Source organism: Chinchilla lanigera, unplaced genomic scaffold (genome assembly GCF_000276665.1).
Source record: "Chinchilla lanigera isolate Chin_1 unplaced genomic scaffold, ChiLan1.0 scaffold00040, whole genome shotgun sequence".
Taxonomy (NCBI): Eukaryota; Metazoa; Chordata; class Mammalia; order Rodentia; family Chinchillidae; genus Chinchilla; species Chinchilla lanigera.
Window position 1 is genome coordinate 15,243,123 of NW_004955441.1, and position 19,847 is coordinate 15,262,969.

A 19,847-nucleotide genomic window follows, 5' to 3' on the forward strand; every position below is an offset into this window, starting at 1 on the left:
GGTGGTTAAGATCATGAATGTTAGAGTTAAACGCCCACGGCATCAAATCCTCACTACTACCTGGCTGTGTGACCCTGAGCATGTTATTTAACCCTTCTGTTTCAGTTTGTTCATCAATAAATAGGAATGATAATTCTTATGTCACAGGACTGTTGTGCTGATTCGTTAACTAAACCCAGTAAAAGAGAGAGCCTGGCACCAAGTAAACGGTGAATAATTCTAGAGTGGTCCTCTAGACTTGGTTGAGTGGACGGACAAAAAGCTGTTTGGTATAGAATAGAGAAATTACTGGTGAAAATACGGTTGGAAACCATGCAGTGGGAAAAGGGACGATTCATTAAGAACACGCTTCTGGACGTGAGGGTGATTGGGCTGCGACATCTGCCACCCCACTGATCGCCAGCGTTGACTGGACTGATCTGGCGGGCTAGGTGGGGGTCCCTTTCTTCTCTCGCTGCTCCATGTGTGTTCCTCCAGAAGCTGGGTGCCAGTGAAGAGGACGACCTGCCCTGATAGAGCAGGACGAGTCCTGTGGTCAAGATTGTACGAGCAGCTCTGCGTCCCTGCTAGAACCTCCGAATGGGCTCTCAAGACCACGGTCCTATCTTGACCTATTCCATCATCCTTGGGCAGTCTATTGGAATATTACCCCACCCCACCACTCTACTCTCATGGTTAGCTCACACGGGCCCCTCATGTCCTTGGGTGGAATGTCTATGACAGCATTTCCTCCAGGTACTCACATCCACCGGCACAACTTAGTATTCTGAAAATTGAAGTAAAAGCTGTACACCAAGTGAGAAAGAGAGAGACAGTCATCAATATCAAAGCTAGGCCAGGGTGATGTGAGCACATTTAAGGAACCTGTGGTTCAGATGATTGAGGACAAGCTCTGCAAGAGAAGGAAGGACGTTCAACCATGTGTTGAGCATCTGTAGTGTGTTCAAGCTTTTGGCCTAAGGACCAGCAGAGAAACAGGGAGAGGAAGTGACTGTCTGGGAAATGAGAACAGGGATATGAGATGCGCCCTTGTTTTTCATGGTAGGGTCTACGCAGCAGGGACTGCCTTAGCCGGGAAGAAAGAACATTTTCCCTATGATGAGTAGATTTCAACCAGTGTAAGAAGGGACTTGCTACCAGTGTAGGCTGCTGTGTGAGTTATGCACAACCACCTATAACCTTATTGTACTCACTCAATAATGATGTGAAGTAGATATTTTCCTTTGATAGCAGAAGAAATGGGTCACAAAGAGATTAAGTAAACTGCGAAAGGTAACAACCAAGGAGAGCAATTCCAAATGCCCTTTCCATGGTGCATGTGCTTGGTAACCCCTTTTCTCCTGGTGAGCAGGGTTGAGGCAGGCGGGCATTGTGGCCTTGCTTCTCTCAGAAGAAGCCATGTCACACTCTCTTACAAAGCAGCTCACCAGCACTTCCTGCCTTGCAGTCACTGTAGAAGAGCTTTAGAAATATCATTTGAGAAAGGTGCTTTTGCTCAACTGTTTCTTAGAGATGATACAACCCAAGAAGAAGTAACCCAATCGAGGCCCTCTGACTCTGTTCCTGAGGACAGCCCTACTGAGCACACTGCTCAACACCCAAAATTATTTAACAGGGGATCTGAGAAAAGCAGGGACAGGGGAGGGAGAAATCTCCTTGCAATGGCATGTTTGCTTCCTATATTTCTTCTGGAATCATGTCCGCTTGGCTTACTGATTAAAAACACAGTTTTATTGCTCTCTACCCTGCCAAGCCAATAAATTTCCAGAAGAGAAAGCTGTATTCTACCGTACCCCATGCAACATCAATAAAACCGACAGCCAAATTCTGATTCCAGAATCTTTATTGCTGGGGATAATGCAGTGCGGAGCATATTTTGGAGAGTGTTTACATGAAAGCTCCAACAGAACCCTTCAGAGCTGTTTATTCATGCAAATGGAGCCCAGAAGCTGGAGCCTTCCTGCAGGAGGCTCACTTCCAAGTGGGAGCACGGTGTGGCTCCCAGAGGAGCAGTTTAGTTCTGATTCGACCCGGGGAGGCTGCCTGAGCTTTTGATTGATGCGGCATGAAGGGCGGGGAGCAAGGGTTGGCCGAAGGGAGAGAAGCCGTAGATCATGCACCGGCATCCCCCGCGACTACGGAGCAGCGCTGGTGCAAGATGAAATTTTGCAGAGCTGATGTTGATGCTGTGGCGCAGGAAAGGCAGCTGTGAGGAGACTAAACCTAGAGCCCCACCATGCAAGGGACACCAGCTGGCAGCACGTGGCTTTGTGGAGGTGACTGGGTCAAGAAAGAGGCCTGGGGCAGAGAGTGAAGAGAAGTAGGGAGAGACAGGTGTCTCCTGTTTTTTATAACAGAGCACTCCCGTGGGATGCCGTGGAGAAACCAAAACTAGAGAAACAATCTAATAAATAAATGCACACAAACACACGTTGTCTATGGTGAGTCAAGATGAGCAGAAGTCGGAAAATGGGATAAAATAGTTCACTAAAGAGAGAAGGACTTTGAATGGAGCAACGAGAGTGTTACTTGAATTAAAGAGGATTAACATAACCCCTCTGTACCTGAGACGGATGGAAAAGAATACGTTTTATCATCTGCCGAATGACTGACGCCTTCCCGCCCTCTCTTCTTCCTACTTTTATTTTTCTTGAAGTTAGTTAGGCACCCATGCATCCCCGGAATTTTGTGGACTTCAGGAACGCTGGGGGGATGGCCTGGTCAATATCTGAGAGAGAGGAGCCAAGGAGGATGTGGGGAAAAGGGGCCGAAAGCAAGGGTGGTTCAGCGCCTCTGCTGTCCACGTCTACAAAAAAGGAATGAAAGCTACGCATGAAGTAAATAAAAATGCAGAGAAGGCACTACCCTTTTTGCCTCAAGCAAGAGGATAACTGACACTCCAAACCCTCTGAGAGCCCTCTCTCGGATGGATGAGCAAGAACCAGGCTGACTACTTGGCCTGCGTGAGTTCAGCCTCGTAGGTGGAGAGCGATGTCTTGCAGAGTGAGTGAGACGCCTGTGGAGGAATATGGCCATGAAGTCATGCGGCTACTCTTGTGAATGACCCTTCCACAGTAAACTTTGATTGTTCAATGAACTGATGCCACACAGGTGGCACCTGATAATGACCAGGCCCCACTTGCCAACGTGCCTTTGCCTCAAAGGTTCAAGCCGTTACTTAGATTGGATGACAAGGCTGCCTTTTCCTTGTGAGCTCTTTTTTAAAAAAAAAATTAAAAATTCGAAGTTTAATACTTCCATTCCTAACCATGGCCAGTATTTAAGAAAGGCATTGCTAATCTTACAAAAAGGTCATATTCAGATATGCCTATAAACTGTGTACACACAGGATAGCTCAGATGGTTGCACTACTGCTTTGTATTGCTCATGAGCTCTTGAAGCTCCACCTACTCATTCATTAGCTCCATCTGCTGGTCCCCAACCCTTGCACTTGTAGGCTGAAGTTGAAGCAGGAGCCACCCCTGCTGCTTAGAGCTAGAACGCAGTTGTTCCTCCTTCTCTGGGATCTTGGGATTGGTTGTGATTCTGGTAAAGCCCTGGGCATCATTGAGACCAGGCTCAATCAGCTTTCAAGAGCCTTGCTGTCCCCAGAGCCCTCTAAGAGCGGGACTCTGCCTTCCCTTCTTCCCGATCACCACATCTCCATCGTCCTGTATCTCTGTTTCTGCGGGGATACTTGTTCCTGTTTGCTGTGTGGTTAGAATCAACCTGGTGCCTTTTGCTGCTGGCATCTGGCTTTCACACAGGTCTCTCTGGCACCAACGGCGATGCTGAACCTCAGCTACCCAGTGCCCTTGCCTTGGCTCCTCCAGTGGTTCCCTAGTGGGCTGCTGAATTTCCTGTTGAGGGCAGAGGCTCATTTCCCCCTGTTGCGGGAAGCGTCGTAGGTGGTTGAAGCTCTCAGCTGAATCGCCACCCTGGAATTACACTCCTTCCCTTTGATTAGTGCTTCATTAAGGATCACATCCTCTCTTGAGCAGCTTTCAGCTGAGGACTGGTCCATGTGCAGAAAGAAGGCACAGTCTCTTGGCTCACCGAGGGACTTCTCAGAGGAGCTCCCATCTGTAGCCTCCTTCCTCACAACTCTTTTACCTGGGCTGCTGATGGCTGACACCACCCTGACCCAGCCAACCCCAGTGCACCCTGGGTAGGAGTCCATCCCTGAGAGAATTTACAGCATGACGATAAATCCGGTTATCTCAAAGAAATTATGGCAAATTATCATGCCTCCTCAGTAATTTCTAATGTCTCTTGGGTCCACAGACATGGGCATGGTTTCTCTCTTTTCTTCTTGATTTTCTTGAGTTTAATAGCACAGATGAACTTGGAAAGAGCCAGTTCACTGGCTTGTTGACTAATCCCCCAATGATAGAGAATTGAGCTAGAGAATTTCGGTGCTCTTCGGGAGGGCTTACTGTCTCCTTTCAAGGAAATTGATGATTTGGAAATCCTTGCTTATAAAAAACTACCAACTGAGAGACACTTGCATTACCAAAGCACTCTTTGTTCTGTGGAAGGATTCACTGTAGGATTTCTTTAAATAGCAAATTCCCCAGGTGAATGGAAAATAGGGTTCAGTTGACACACTCTCTCTCTTTTTCTGTTTAAAAAGGCAGGCATTGCATAAGGCAAATTATAACTGTAGGTCCTCGGCTTCCCTTGGCTTCTCAGAGTGCATTCTGGGTCCAGGGCAGTCCCACCTTGTGAGGTCCTCAGGCTGAGCACAGGCATCGGGAGGCGAGCACCAGAGAAAACCCTGGTCATTCATCAGCAGTCCTCGAAACCTGGCCTTCCTCACCTCGCCACAGCTTTTACCTTTTCTTTTGCCCAACACACGGCTGAAGTGAAATATTTTTATTCACTACCTTCTGCTTAAGAAAACCATTTATAGTATTGATTTAAGGAAGCTACAACCACCCATCCACTTCCTACAGACAATTAGTTTATTGCTAGAGCTACACCCTGAATTATAAAATGGCATAAAATCAGAAGGAGGGAAAAAGACATATCAGAGAAGGTCAAAGCTTCTGTAGCCTAAAGAACTTGTTGCAGTGGGACAGGGCTTACTCATTTAAATTCAAAAGAAGTTAATGTTTTTGCATTTATCACATAAGATCTTGTTCTATATTTAACAGAATTAAAATTTTCTGTGTGCTTCTCAAACCTGCTCAACAATTATGATGAACTTGCTTTCATCTTAGACTGAAATAAGAATGGCTTTCCCTTTTTTAAATGATTCCAAATTTCAAGTTTCCCACAGCTTAGGTCTATTTGGTAACTTCACGAGAAGAAGTATCTTCCTTTAGTAAACATGGATGTCCAGTATGATAAGCTTTATATCGGCAGATTTGAGGATGCTCCTTACAAAATACAACCAGGGCTGCTTACAAGTTTTCTGGCTGACTGGCCCACTGTACAGAGGGAAAATCTTCAGTACGCCAGGTGAAACGGCTTCCCTAATGCCAGTGGCAATTCAAGAGCATAGCTGTGTCCTCCACCGGCTTGGTCACGTCTGGCACTGTCCCCTTGGGGTTGCTGATACACACTCACCCCGGATCCTTCGTTTTTCCTGCGAAAACCTGGCCTGAGACGGCCAGCAGAGAACTGAGAGCACTGCCTCGGGCATCCACTTCACGATGCAGCTCCAATGCCTCTGCTTCCAGAAAGCTCTAGAGCTTCCAGCGGGGGTTTTCTGTCCTTTCTCTGTCCTCCTCTGCGCTTTGTGACTGCACACTTTCCCCTTGCACTGTTATTGAGAACTCACAAGGTGCTTGTATGAATGTATTTTCTGATCTACCACAGACACGAGTCTGCTCTCACACCGTCGCCTGCTTCCGGCCCTGTACGCCTCACCCACTCCGCTCTTGGTTGCTCTTTCCTTCACCTCCACTACCCTGGGTTCCCAGCTTGGCTCTCCTGCCCTGTGTTCTGGCTTCCCCGCGCGGCCTACATTACCCTTCCTGGAAACTCTCCCTAGGTCACTCCAGGACTCAGGTTTCTTCTGTGCTTCTGGGCTTATCTCACCGTCTACAGATGTCTCAGCCTGGCACACACATCTCCAGCTTCACTTGCCCATTGTGTCACCTGTTCCTCCCCTTGTGTGACAATGGGCTGTCCACAGGACAGTACGGCCCTACGGGATGTAACCAATATGCCAGACTTGCACGTCCAAAAGGACCAGGCTGAAGGCAGAGGAGCATGAGTATACAGTATACACTAGGCTTTGAAGGCTTGCTAAAAAAAGAAGGTAAAGAATCTCATTAATTTTTGTATTGATTGCATAGGGAATTGATACTATTCCACATATGTAAGAATAAAACATTTTATTAAAGTTATTTTAAAAAAAACTTTGAAAATGTGGCTACTGGAAAAATTTAAATTACTCCCGACTCACATCTTATTTCTACTAGACGCTGTCTCCCTAAACGAACAAAACTATCTGTGTTTCTTAAACTTGCCTCGCGTTTCCTGCCTTCATCTGGTTTCTGGTTCACCTCTGCCCTTCCCTGCGGGGCACACGGTCCCCTTGGTGGGGTGGGGTCTCCACCTACCTGCGTGAAGGGGTGCGTCTCCCACACAGGTGCGCATGCTCCGTCTGGCCTGAGCGTGGGGCGGGTAGAGCTCACACTCCAGGGCGGACTGCCTGGCTCGATCTGTGCTGTGTACAGTCTACACAATCTACAGATAATCCAACATTTGGCACAAGGTGTAAAGCGCAGTATGTGCCTTTGATTCACGGCTGCTCACTGTGGAGGTGTGAAGCTGCCTGGGCTGTGGGTCCCTACAGCTCTACTTCTTCGGCAGGGGGCTGGGGTGGGTGGGTCCAGGGCCTTAGGTCTGACTCTTCCATTTGTCATGGTCACGCTGAAGTCTAGAAGGCACCAGTGGCGTATCCCTAAGCCAGGACCCTCCCTTGGCTGTCTGTAGGATGATGGAGAGGAAGGACATTCCCACTGGGGGCTTCTCTTTGGGGCTACTTCTTACAGGCCTCACCTCATATTTTTAGAGAAACAGTAAAAAGCAACTCTCCAAGAACTATTTCAGCTTCAGGGAGCAACTCTGCAACATTTGCCTTTGTGCACTGATTTTTAAGAAGTTCAGTGTGTGGGAGAGCTCCCCTTGGAAAGTGCGGTTTGAGTGACTCTCCCCCAGGACAGCCATTCCCGAGTACCCAACAAGCGGGCGCTGAGCACTTTATGAGTTATGTGAACCTAGATGTTAAGATTCCCCGGACAAGGGATTTTCCAAGTCATCTGTGCAGCAACTAAATTAGAAATACAAAGCCTCAGAGGAAAATGCCAAACACATCTAAGCCCTTATTCAAAATCCATTTAAAGTTTTGTAAAAGACACAAAGCAAAATAACCCAATCTACTCCCTAAACTAGAATTCTTCTAGCAATAATATAACATGACAAGAATAACTCTGGTAAATAAAACTACATGTTGAATTCTCCCTGGGGAATGTCTGTGTCATCTGTAATGATTTCTCAAAAATATTTTTCAGAAGCTGAGAATATTATGTTGTCAGGGCGATGACATTGCAGATATGCTTCATGAGGCTCCTTCATTACCAGCTTCTTTTTACCAACACTTAAAAAAAAAAAACAAAACTTTTCTTCCTCTTTTCTTTTTTTTTTTTGAGTGAGCATGTACACGCTGGTTCCAATGGATATACCACATACTTTTAATTACTCTGGGTTTGAGTGTCTGCAGTTACTGACATGTGCCTTCATTTTTCACTAATTCTTTTGCTCTGGTAGAAACCAATTTCTGTGGTTGCTTGGCTCAAAAGTGCTGCCTTATTGAGAAATATGTCATTGCTGGTTGCATCGTGGTGGAAAAATCTCATTACTGAGCAGGCTGATTCTAACCTCCAGGCTGGATGTATGTGTTTGCGTTTGCCTGCCTGGGCCAATCAGATCCTCTCTCCTAGGAATCCAAAAATTACAAAAGGGGGACAGGGAGGAGTCCTCCTTGGAACTGACTGATTTTAAAGGCGGAATTTAGGGGCAAGTTTCCTGATCTCTTGTTGCTAAAATGTGAGGTTCTGTGTGGATTTTGCCAGGATTCTTCTACCTGCTTATCCTCCTGTGAAGTTCATCTCTTAGGACTGAATTTGTCAGAGTTGATTTCCAGTGCTTGCAAACGAGGAAAGTCTGAGCTGGAATCTCACTGTTTTCACGGTGCAGCAATCCACTGTTCACTGCCTGTGAGCCCATGAGGCCGACAGGGCACACGCCAGTGCTCAGAGCCGGGAAGAAGCCCTCAAATATGGCTCCCCAGTGCCTCTGAGCTGGTGGCAGAGTCCAGGCCTGGGCTCATGGGGGGCTCCCCATGAGCTACTCCAGGCAGGGTCACCCTAAAGAACTGAGCCTTCCCCCAGCTTCCGTGCTACTCTAGCTAGAAAAGCTTGCTCCCTCCTCTCAACTGCACCCCAGCTTTTATCGCCAGCATTTCCTGCAGTCCCTCGTCCTCCTGCCCTCTGGCTGGAAGGCTGTGAGCTCCGGGAGGGCAGGGGCCCTGTTGTGGACCCTTCATGTTGCCCTGGACATTGATTTTACTGCACAGCTCCCGTGCTGTCAGCAAGTCTGGCCTGAAGGCCTTCTCTGTCCCTCCCAAGGCCGTGGGACGGGGAACGGAGAGGAAAATACCAGAATGGGCTTGGACGCTCCCCGCCAGGCAGACAGGACTAAAACCGACCTACAGCAGGGCTTAGGGGTGCTCCAGAGGCAGCGCGGCCGTGCTGGAAAGGCCAGACACAGCACTAGGTAATATTCGGCAGCATAAGCTTTGCTATTTTGAGGTTCTAACTTATTTGCCTCCTATGTTCAGAAGACCTAGTGGGTCATTTTCTCCAAGTAACACCTCCCAGCAACAAAATTGCTCCATCGGGCTTGATAGATATTTACTGTCCAACCTCCTGTAGGGGCTGTGTGCCTTTCACTCTTCTCTGCATCACCAGATTGTTACAATAATACTTTGTAGAGCCCTGAAACCTTCATTTCCAAGTACTTATGGCTCTGTGGTCTGCTCATCCTCCCCGCAGCAAGCCCCATTCCGAGGCAGGAGCCGTCCTGCGCCTTGGCAAACAGCAGTGAGGTCTTATCACCAGCCCAAACCCACAGTAGCAATTAGAGACAGGGCGCCTGGTGCTGGAGCCCAGGTCTGCCCAGTGTTTTTTCTGCTGGTCAATTCAGGAAATTCCAGGGCTGTGCTAGACCCGAATCTGTCACACCAGAGCATCTGTCCCTACCGCTGTGGGCTCAGAAATGCTGTCAGGAGGGGTTAGGGACCGAGGAATGAGCTCACTGCATCAGAGTCAAGGACGAATGTAGCAGCAGCAAGGGATAAAATCTTCACCCTGGAAGCTGAGCTTTATTTATAAACTGAATTTGGCCCAGGTGTCATCAAAAGGCACGGTTCAGGACCACAGCCACGCTGGCAGTTGTGTGTGGTCTGCACCGGGAAGGGCTGTCACCTGCCAGTGATGTGCAGGAGGCAGGAAGTGAGGACCTGTACAGAAAGAAACTGCCCGCCAGATCTGAGAGCTCACCTGCCTAGTCAGTGGGATTCTTCTACTTCTCCTCTTAAAGAAAAAGCAGGCAGGCAGTTTGCTAAAATCTGCATGAAATGCAACTTTCCTCGAACCCAGTTGAATGCAGAAACAGAGCCCATGTGGAGCCAGCCCGCTACGCTCTGTGGGTGAGCACACGGCCCTCTCCACCACTGTGCCTCAAGTGGCTTTGAAACCTCCGGTGTGCTGGGCGGTGACATGCAGCTGTAGTCCAGCACTCAGGAGGCTGAGACAGGAGGATCTCTTGAGCCCAGGAGTTTGAGATCAACTTGGGCAATACAGTGAGACCTTGTTTTAAACAAACAAACAAATGAACAAACAAACAAGCAGATGAAGCAAAACAAAACAGCAGCAGCTGCAACAGCAACCACAACAAAAATCTGAACAAAACCAAACCAAAAACCACATCAAAAAAGCCTTCATGTGCAGAGTTCCGTATGGCAAAGACATTGTCTAGTACAGCTACTTTGGGAAATCACACTTTGAAAAGAGACCTTTGCCGCCTCATTTCCAGAAAAGAGCCCAAACTCAGAGGCAGGGAAGAAGATACACATGGGTAAAGGAGAAGTGAGCCTTGAATGAATTTGATTGACTGCTTCTGGAATAATAAAAGAAGGAAGAAAAAACTCTAAGGAATTATGTTCTCCATGGGAGAGTGGGTCCCCTGCCAAAGGACCTCTGTGTGAAGCTTCTTGGCTCCATACTTCCCCTGAGATTTTTGGGGACTCTGTACTTTCGGGGTGTTTTTAGTGTCCTGCTAGGAGACATCATTCGTTTTTCTCTAAGAGATTCCTGCAGGATGAATTTTAAACGAATGACATCTGAGCTACCAAAGCTTCTCACAAGGAGTCTGTCAGCACTGCCAGGTTTAAGAACTGTTCTTGAAAGCACGGCTGGGAGGAAAGAGTCAGAACTGACCACGCCCTTACCTCTACCTTGGGCCCTTGCTTTAGCTTTTGGAGGTGGGGCACACGCTCTGAAATCTGGGGCTTGGGGTTAGCCCAGCTGCGGGGAGGCTGAGTGTAGGGTCAAGTTCTCCCTGCAGGAGCTTGGCAGGCTGCTGTCTGGCCAGTGTATCCCCTCCGGGGGGCTGCTGCCTGGTCCTCATTGGGAACCCCTGTCTGTCTCAGTTCAGGTGCTGTTGTTTTTGATTTCTCTGTTGTTAAGAGGTCATGTAGCAGGATTGATTATTCTCTACTGAATGAGTTAAAAAACAAAACAATTTAAAACTTTTTACATGGGATATACTAGCACGGGTTCCCTTCAGTTCTGCTTCTCTGAATCTGCCAAGCCCGCAATTTCCCATTCAGAGGACAGACTTGGGGGCTACAGGTTCTAGATCTGGTGCTGACATAAGTGCAATGATACAGAGAACTTCCTCCAATACCCATAGTGCCTTCTCACTGCCCCATTTTCTAGGATGGAAAGTTGAAAATGATATTTGGTAATGCTAACATAAATGTGTCCTTTTTGCTTTGGCTTATTGTTCCTGATAGGTCTAACCCCCATCTTTCCCTCCCCGCCCCCAGCTGCTGGGGTTCCTGAGCTTGGAGAACAGTCAGGTCCTACACCCTGCAGCCCCCACCTGAACCCGGGAACAGTGCCTGCTCTGCTAGAATGCAGCACACCCGCCCCACCTGCAGGGCCACAGAGCCCGTAGCTGTAGCCACATGCTCAGCCATTCTCGCTCCCCAAACCCCATGTTCCCCTTTGCATCACCCCAGCTAAGCCTGTCCCACTGCCCTGCTCCACCCACCAAAGCCCCAGCTGAGTACACTGGACCCTTAATCTCCTTTGGGGTTACTCAGGGAGGTCCACCCAGAGCCCCCAAACTCAGGCTGGCTATGTTCTTTACTGGGTAATCATCATTTATCTACCAGCCCACTCAGTTTCACCATAACATAACTCACTACCCCCTTTAATCATAATACATGTGAAATCCTAGGAATGCTAAATTGAATAAAACCCCATCAAAGTGGTTCTCACTCTACCACAGTGATTCAAAACCTCCACCTTGCCCCAAAGGCGTTTATACATTATCTGGAGATTTTTGTTTGTCCCAATTCAGGAGGGCAATGTTACCATGTAGTAGTTAGAGGCTACAGATGTTGCTAAACAAGTGATAAAATACTCATCCACAATAAAGTTACCTGGGCCTAAATGTGAAGGTGCTAAGGTTCAAAAGCGTGTTCTAGAAGACACAGCACACATTAAGCATCACTACATTGTGGCAGGCTATGTGCAAAAGGCACATAAAAGTACGTACAGGTGACCACAGCAGGTATGTGGAGGGGAAGCTGGAGCCCTGGAGCTGTGCATGGCAGAGGTAGTGACACTGGGAAGGCTTCTTGGGGAAGTGACTCTTTTTTTTAATTCTTTTTTCTGGTACTGGGAATCAAACTCACAACCCTGAGGAAGTGACTCTTTTTTTTTTTTTGGTTTTTCTCCGGTACCAGGAACCGAACTCACGACCTTGCGCTTGCCAGGCAGGCGCTTTTGCCGCTGAGCTAAATTCCCAGCTCCTGAGGAAGTGACTCTTAACCATGGTTTTTACTTAACACCTTTGCAATCAAATACTGAAGAATAATGGTTGTTGAAAAAAAGAATAATGGTTATTGAAAGTTTATTAATCAAGAGACACATATTGAGATTATTTTTCCCTTTGTACAACTCTGTGTAATTAATTAATCAATCAAAGATTTCTGATGACTTTATTTTTTTCTCTTAAAATATATTTTCTGCAAAGAGAAGGAATGTTTCCAAACTTGCTCTATGAGGCCAACCTCACCCTGATACCAAAAATGGACGAGGACACAACCAAAAAATAAAAACTACAGGGCAGCATACTTGCTGAACAAGGATGCAGAAATCCTTAATAAAACACTGGCAAACTGAATGCAACAACACGTAAGAAAGATGATATGCCATGATCAAATAGGCTTCATTCCAGGGATGTAAGGATGGTTCAACACATGCATATTAAATGAACATAATATACTGCGCAAATAGAATCTAGGATAAAAATCACACAGTCATCTCAGTTGACATATGTTATGGCTTGTATCTGGATGTCTTCCCAAAGCCTCATATGGTTGTAGGTGGGGCTTTTCAGAAGTGGCTGGGTCCAGAGTGTGTGATGCTGGGATTAAGGGTGTGTGACTACGACATTAGTCTGCTGATTGGTCTGGCACAGTTCTGGATGTGAATGCTTTAGGGCAGGTAGCCTAGACAGAACAAAAAGGGACAGAATGAAGCTGGAATTGTCCTTTGCTGCTTGCTTGATGCTTTTGCTGTCATCTGCCTACCATGAACTGTTTCTCTTCTGCCTTGGAGCCAGCCATCTATGGGCTGAAACCTCTATGTACTGTAAGCCAAATAAACCTTTCCTCCTTTAACTTTGGGTGCCAGGTAATGTATCTCAGTGGTGCAAGAAAAGTAAGTAAGACAACACAGTAAAAGCTTTTGGCAAAATTTAACATCTCTCTGTGAGAAAAGCCCTGAAGAAACTAGGTATTGAAGGATTATCCCTCAATATAAGAAAGGCTAACTAATTCATAACCAACATCAATTTGAGTGGGGAAAAACTGAAAACATTTCCTCTAAAATTAGGAGCAAGGCAAGGATATTCACTCTTACCACTCATATTCAGTATGGTGCTGGATATTTTAGCTAAAGTAATTAGACAAGGGAAAGCAATACAGGGGTACAAAATAGGAAAGGAAGTAAAACTGTTCTTGTGTGCAGATATTATGCTCCTATATTTAGAAGACTAAAGATTCTACTAAGAGAATTTTAGAGCTGATAAACAAATTCAGCAAAGTAGCAGGACGTAAAATCAACATTAAAAAGCAATAGCTTTTCTACAGAATGCCGAATGATGGGCTAGCTGAGAAAGAATCAGGAAAACAATTCCATTTACAATACTTTAAAAAAATACTCAAGGGTCCATCTAACCAGGGAGAGCTAAGACCTCTACAATGAAAATTTCAGAACAGTGAAGAAAGAAAATGAATAAGACAGAAGATAGAAAGACCTCCCATGTTCATGGATTGGCAGAATTAATATTATTAAAATGGCCATACTACCAAAGATGATGTACAGATTCCATAAATCTCCATCAAAATATCAATGACAGTCTTCACAGAACTCAAAAAATTCCCAAAATGTGAGTAGAAACACAAATGGAGTAGTCAAAGCAATCCTAAGTAATAAGAGCAAGGCTGAAAGCATTACAATACCAGAGTGCAAATTATACTACAAAGCCACGGTAACACAAACAGCATGGTATTAGCACAAAAATAGAGAATGGAACAGAACAGGGGACACAGAAAAAGCCCATGCAACTACAACCACATGATCCTGGGAAAAGGAGCCGAGAATATACCCTGGAGAAAACACAGCCTCTTTAACAAATGGTGCTGGGCAAGTGTAAATGCCGCATTGTTTCTCCCTTGTGAGATGCCCAAAGGGTAAATAAGGAGATCATCAAGGATAGCTATTGGGAAGGAGGGAGAAAGAAGGGAAACAAGGGAGGGGGAGGGGAGAGAGAAGGAAGGTACAAATTCCCTATGATGCATGGGATCAATATGTATGACAAATATATACTAATAAAGTTAAAAAATGATTCTGGACAAATTAGATATCCAATTGCATAAGACTCGAACTAGATCTCTGTCTCCCACCCTCCATAGGAATCAATTCAAAATTATCAAAGACCTAGATATTAAAGAGCTTTGAAACTTCTGGGAACAGAAACATAGGGGAAGCAATTGAAGCCATAGGTACGAGCAGAGATTTCCTGACCAGCACTCCAATAGCTCAGGAACTAGCTGCAAGAATCAACGAATGAGACAACATCAAATTAAAAAGTTTCTGCAGAGGGAAGCAATCATCAGAGTCAAGAGATAGTCTACTCTTCCAACAGAGGATTAATATCTAGAATATATAAAGAACTGAAAAAACCCCTGAATGCCAAGAAAATAAAATAGTGCAATCAATAAATGGGCAAAAAATTTGAACAGATATTTCTCAAAAGAAGTAAGATGGCCAATGAGTATAGAGAAAAATGTTCCACATCTGTATCCATTAGGGAAGTGCAAGTCAAAACTCTACTGAGGTTTCATCCTATCAGAATGGCTATCATCAAGAATACAAAGGGAAGAGTTATGCTTAATTTTTTAAAAAAATTTTTTGACCAATTTTGCCTGCTTATATCTGGTAATCTGAACAACTATTTTGAAGATAAGAGTAAGCAATATAACAATTGTTGATTTACTATCATCTTGTTTTGAAATTGTGTATCATTTTTAATGTTTTTTATTTTTATTCTCTTTAAAATAAAAAAGAATACAAAGAACAATAAATGGCAGGGGAAGAGGTACCATTCTACACTGCTGGTGAGAATGTAAATTAATACAACCACTATGGAAATTGGTTTGGAGTTTACTGAAAAAAACTAGAAACAGAACCACCTAACAGGCATGGTGGTGCATGCCTGTAATCCCAGAATTCAGGAGGCTGAGGCAGGAGGATCACTGTGAATTTGAGGTCAGACTTGGGCCAGCCTAAACTACAAAGTGAGACCCTTGGAACTGTTTCAGCTATACCACTTATCCATTTCTTGGTATATACCGTACCCAAAGGAATTAAAGCCATACTATAAGGATACCTGAATATGCATGTTTATTGCAGTGCAATTCATAATAGCCAAGATATGGAGCCAGCCTAGGTGCCCGTCGACAGGTGAATGGCTAAAAACAAGTGGCGTATACACAACGGAGCCGTATTCAGCTGTGAAAAGGGATGAAATTTTATCATTTGCCAAAAAATGAAGGGACCTGGAGACCATCATGTTGAACGAAATAAGCCAGATTCAGAAAGAGAAAAATTGTATTTCTCCCTAATATATGGAACGTAGATAGATGACCCATAGAAGGAGGAGGAGAGGGTGTGTAAAGGTGGGTAACAGGAGGGTGAACATGACCAAAATACGTCATGTACACTGCACCCCCTCAGAAGGTGAAGCTGCGTGGGGGAGGGGAGGCAGGCAGGGTAACGGTGGGAAAGAGGAAAGCACAAGGGGGGGGTTTAAAATATATGGTGAATGTTTAAGTGAAAACACTTTAGAGCAGTAAGAGACACATTGCCGCTGATCCCCCGCCCAGTGCTCCCCCTTGCTCCCAACACAGCATCTTTATAAGGTGCGACTAAAGAAGAGGTCCGGTGAACGCTGCTGCCGAGTGCCGTCCAAAGGAAAGGCAGCCTCAGGCGTGTTCAAAATGCGGGCAAGTATTTCGAGGGGGCTTCATGGTGGTGTATCCTTCACTGTAATAAATTTCAAAACATGCAGACGGTCACTGCATAGCACCATGTATGCAATGTGCGTGTACAAAAGCATCAGAATGAAACCCACTGATCTGTGTAACAAATACGCACTCGTAAAAATAGCGGGAAAAATATTTCCCCGAAGAGCCTGAAACAGGCCTGAAGAGGGAGGGACTTATTCAGCCTTGTGCTCTGCTTTTGATCAAGGTCTCTCCAGGCTCCTTGAAGCTGCAGTGCTTCTACCTGGACCCTTTTCTTTGTCTCTTTCCTTCAAGGCTCTGGTGCCTTCTCCTTGGCCCCGAAGCCCTCCCGTGGAGACTTCTCTGCAGTGAGTGATCCACTCTGAGCTCCTTAGAGCCTGTGGCCACTCCTCATTTCCTGCTGTCCCTAGGAGCGCGTTTCCTTGGGGTCATGGGCTCCTCCAGGACAGGCAGCATGCCTGGGCCTGTGCCTCCCTCTCCCTCACTGAGCGCTGTGCTGGACCCTGATTTCCACTGAGGGAGGAAGAGCAAGTCAGGGGGACCCTGGAGGCCACCATCTTTCTGGACATTGTACTGGTGGATACACTAGCTCCTTCCAGACTCTCTGGATGGCGTCTTAAAATAAAGTCTAAAAGTTTAACTTCTAGGTAGTAGGCACAACATGCAAGAAATAAATTGCCATAATTATTATTAGCATTTTCTTACTAACAGATTTCTCAGAAGCTGTTTCCATATCAAGCAGATCAACCTTTCTGTTGTCATAGAGACAAAGATCTTTATATAACCATGGGCAAGGTGAGGTTTTTTTTTTTCCCCTCTCCTTCCTTCCAGTTGCCTGAAACTAATAAGAAAAAGAAAGGCAAAATTTTAAATCAGTTATTTTCATTTACTTTTTTCCTCAATTAACATAAATGAAAAGGTAGGAGGTGATTTCTTGTATCATATTTTAGAACTTAAATACCTGTGTTTTTAATGAGATGTGGAAGGGGAGGAAAGCTATGAACAGTTTGAACAGTGGCATTTTCAAAATTTGCAAGCAGGGTGCTTGTCAAAGGTAAGCAATTATAATCCTTTTTCTTTGTCTTTTTAAACCAAATAGTGAATTTTAGATGAAGGTCTTAGAAAGACCTGAAAGGACTAAAGCATAAATTAGCATCTGCTGAGTGGTCCTGATGGATTTTAGGGTGCTCCGGAGTAGTTCCCTCCTCCTGCCCCCAGTGGTAAGTGGGTGTCAGAGCACCAGCACGCTCTCTCTGGAAGCCTGGCCTCAGAATTTCAGCTCTTTTCTTTCAATGAACTCCTGATGATTTGTTCTTCATAGCATTTTCTATCTTGTAATGGTTGTTTATTGTTTAATTGTCTCATCCTTAAGGTCGGGAGCGTCAGCGAGCCCGTCCACTTTCCCTGTCCCCGCCTTGCTTCTCAGTTGTACCTTTACCCACCTGTCTCCTCAAGACACAGAACTGCTCCTACTAAGATTAACCTTCCCCTGTGTTCCTAGCCTGGGGCCTCCCTTCCACCCCCTCGGTCCTCTGACAAATACGACTCCTTCTTCACCCTGTGTCAGTCTGTCTTTCTTTGTGGATTCCTTCACTCTCTTTGGGTAGTTTGTTCGTTTGTTTGCTTTTTGGTTCTCGAGGCAGGGTCTTGCTATGTAGTCCAGGCTGTCCTTGAACTCACTATGGAACCCAGGCTGCCCTTGAACTCTTGGTGATCCTTCTGCCTCAGCCTCCCCAGCGCTGGGATTACAGGTGTGCACTACCATACCTGGTCCTCTAGTCTTCTTAGAAGAAAAAAATAAAACAAAAACCTTCCTCCATCTTGCTTATTCTCTGACTGTCTCCGAATTTGGGGCTTCAACTTTATACCTTTCAGCAATAAGTGTGTTTGGGAGTGTGTGGCTAGAGGGAGTTTAAAATACCCTTCTTGCTCTCCAAGAAGCTGGTCTTCCATGGAAAGCAATGCCTGAGTCCACTTTAGTGCTCCCAGAGGCCCTGGGGAGCTGCTAGGCTGCAGACTGCCGGGCACTGCTCCCGGGTTTCAGACTCAGGATGTTTGCTTTGGGCAGGGCCTGGGCACCCAGGCGCACCCTGGGGAAATGCGCCCCATCACACTTTGAGAAGCACAGCTTGCAGTGATAACCCTGCTCTTGCCTGTCCCGTGGACGCTGGCATCACTACGCTGTGCCAGTCACTCTGCTTTGGCCTGTGTGTGCTCCGCTTCCGTAGGGTTTTCCCCTGTAGGACGGCTGGTCCTCAGGGAGCACGACCTGGTGGCGGTTCCCCGAGCCCAGGGCTCTGAACCCGAGGAGAGCGGATGAGAGTGCCCGGCAGTGGATGCCGGGCAGGGCCGGAGGGGGAAGGAACCGGCAGTCTCCAGACGCCCCGGGAGGAGCGAAGGGCCTCTGAGCCTGGGGAACCAGCTCAGTTTGAGAACCAGCTTAGGAGCTCTAGTCTCAACACGCCCACCCACTTCCCTCCGCCACCGCTAGTCAATGCTGTAAAGTCCTGCCCGCTTTCTCTCTCTCAGACTGGGGACTGGACTCCTGGATTTTACACTGAGCTGCATCCCCCGCCCTTTTCCCTTTTCATTTTAAAGCAGGGTCTCACTAAGTTGCTAAATTGCCCAGGCTGGGTTTGAACGCGCTATCTTTCTGCCTCAGCCTCCCCGAGGGCAGGGGTTGGGTTTCCAGGCTTCCTTAAACTGTGCTGTGGGGCAGCGGAAGATGTTTTGTTTTCTCCCTTCAGCTTTCTTTAAGGAAGGAACCCAGTGACTGTGCCCCAAGGCCAGCATGAGCAGGCAGCAGGAGCTGCGGAGATAGCGCAGGGATAGGCGGAGACCTGCTGCCAACTCCGCGGAAATTGGGAATAGGTTTGTTTTTCAGTTTTTTAATTAAAGAAGAAGTAATTTTCTTCTTCAAAACCAAGCAAATAGGAAAGAAAATTAATAGGTAAATTCCTATGTTTGCTCCTGCGCAGCTGTGGGTTTCTGGGTTAGTTTGTTTTTGGTGCTGAGGATGTGAACCAAGGTCTTGGGCAGGGGAAGTACTCTACTACCGAGCTCCGTCTCCAGCCCAGCTGTGGGACCTTGAGCAAGTTCCTCCAGCGCTTTGAGGCTCAACTTCTCATCTGCTGAAGGAGCAGGAGAGTGAGAGAGGCAGTCATTTCTAAGAGCAGCGAGGGGGACTTATCACGGAAGGCCAGTGTCACGGATCTGTTGATTGATTGGAACAAATTCTATCAACATGGTCCTCGGCTTTGGGGAATGGAGCTGACAAGATAATTAATGGAAACTAATTAATATAAACCCCTCAACCCTTAAATGGTTCCTCTCAACGACCACTGTTCCCAGGCCATTAACTCTTCTCCGGGAAGGGGTTGCGGCGGGAGGCCCAGCCCTGCAGAAAGGGCGGATCCCTCCCTGAAGCCGGGTTCCTTGGGGGACCCCAGGGAACTGGGGGCTCTTTCCTGCCTTACCACAGAATCCCACTGTCTCAAAGGGGGGTAACATGATGAAGATTTTCCCCAGCTGGAGCCTGTGGACGCTTGTGTGGTTCTGTCCCTCCTTCTAGCAGTTTTATTGAGATGTAAGCCACGCGATGTACAATGCACCCATCTAAAGTGTACGAGACGGCATACTTTGAATATGCTCACACGCACCATCGCCACACTCTAATTTCACAATATTTTCATCACCCCAAACTCACCCCTATTAGCAGTCACCCACGGCCCCCGCCAGCCCTCGGGAACTCCTGGTTACTTCCAGGGTTCCTGGCTGCTTCAGGATCAGGTAGTGGGGGGCTGTGCTCCGAGGGGAACGCAGGGTCCCTAGGGTGGCTCCCGCGCAGACACCTGTCACCGAGGCTGGAGGCGGCGGCCCAGAGCCTCCGTGCCCTAGCCCCCAGCCTGAGGTGCGGGTACCCCGGGAGGGGGCCTGCCGCTCCTCC

At 46.8% G+C, this 19,847-nt stretch overlaps 1 protein-coding gene across 2 annotated transcripts in view; it reads right to left on the minus strand.

The window, feature by feature from the left end:
- The window catches only part of Lhcgr (luteinizing hormone/choriogonadotropin receptor), a 57,735-nt gene that overhangs the window by 37,240 nt on the left and 648 nt on the right, over positions 1–19,847 (minus strand). The window lies entirely within an intron of this gene.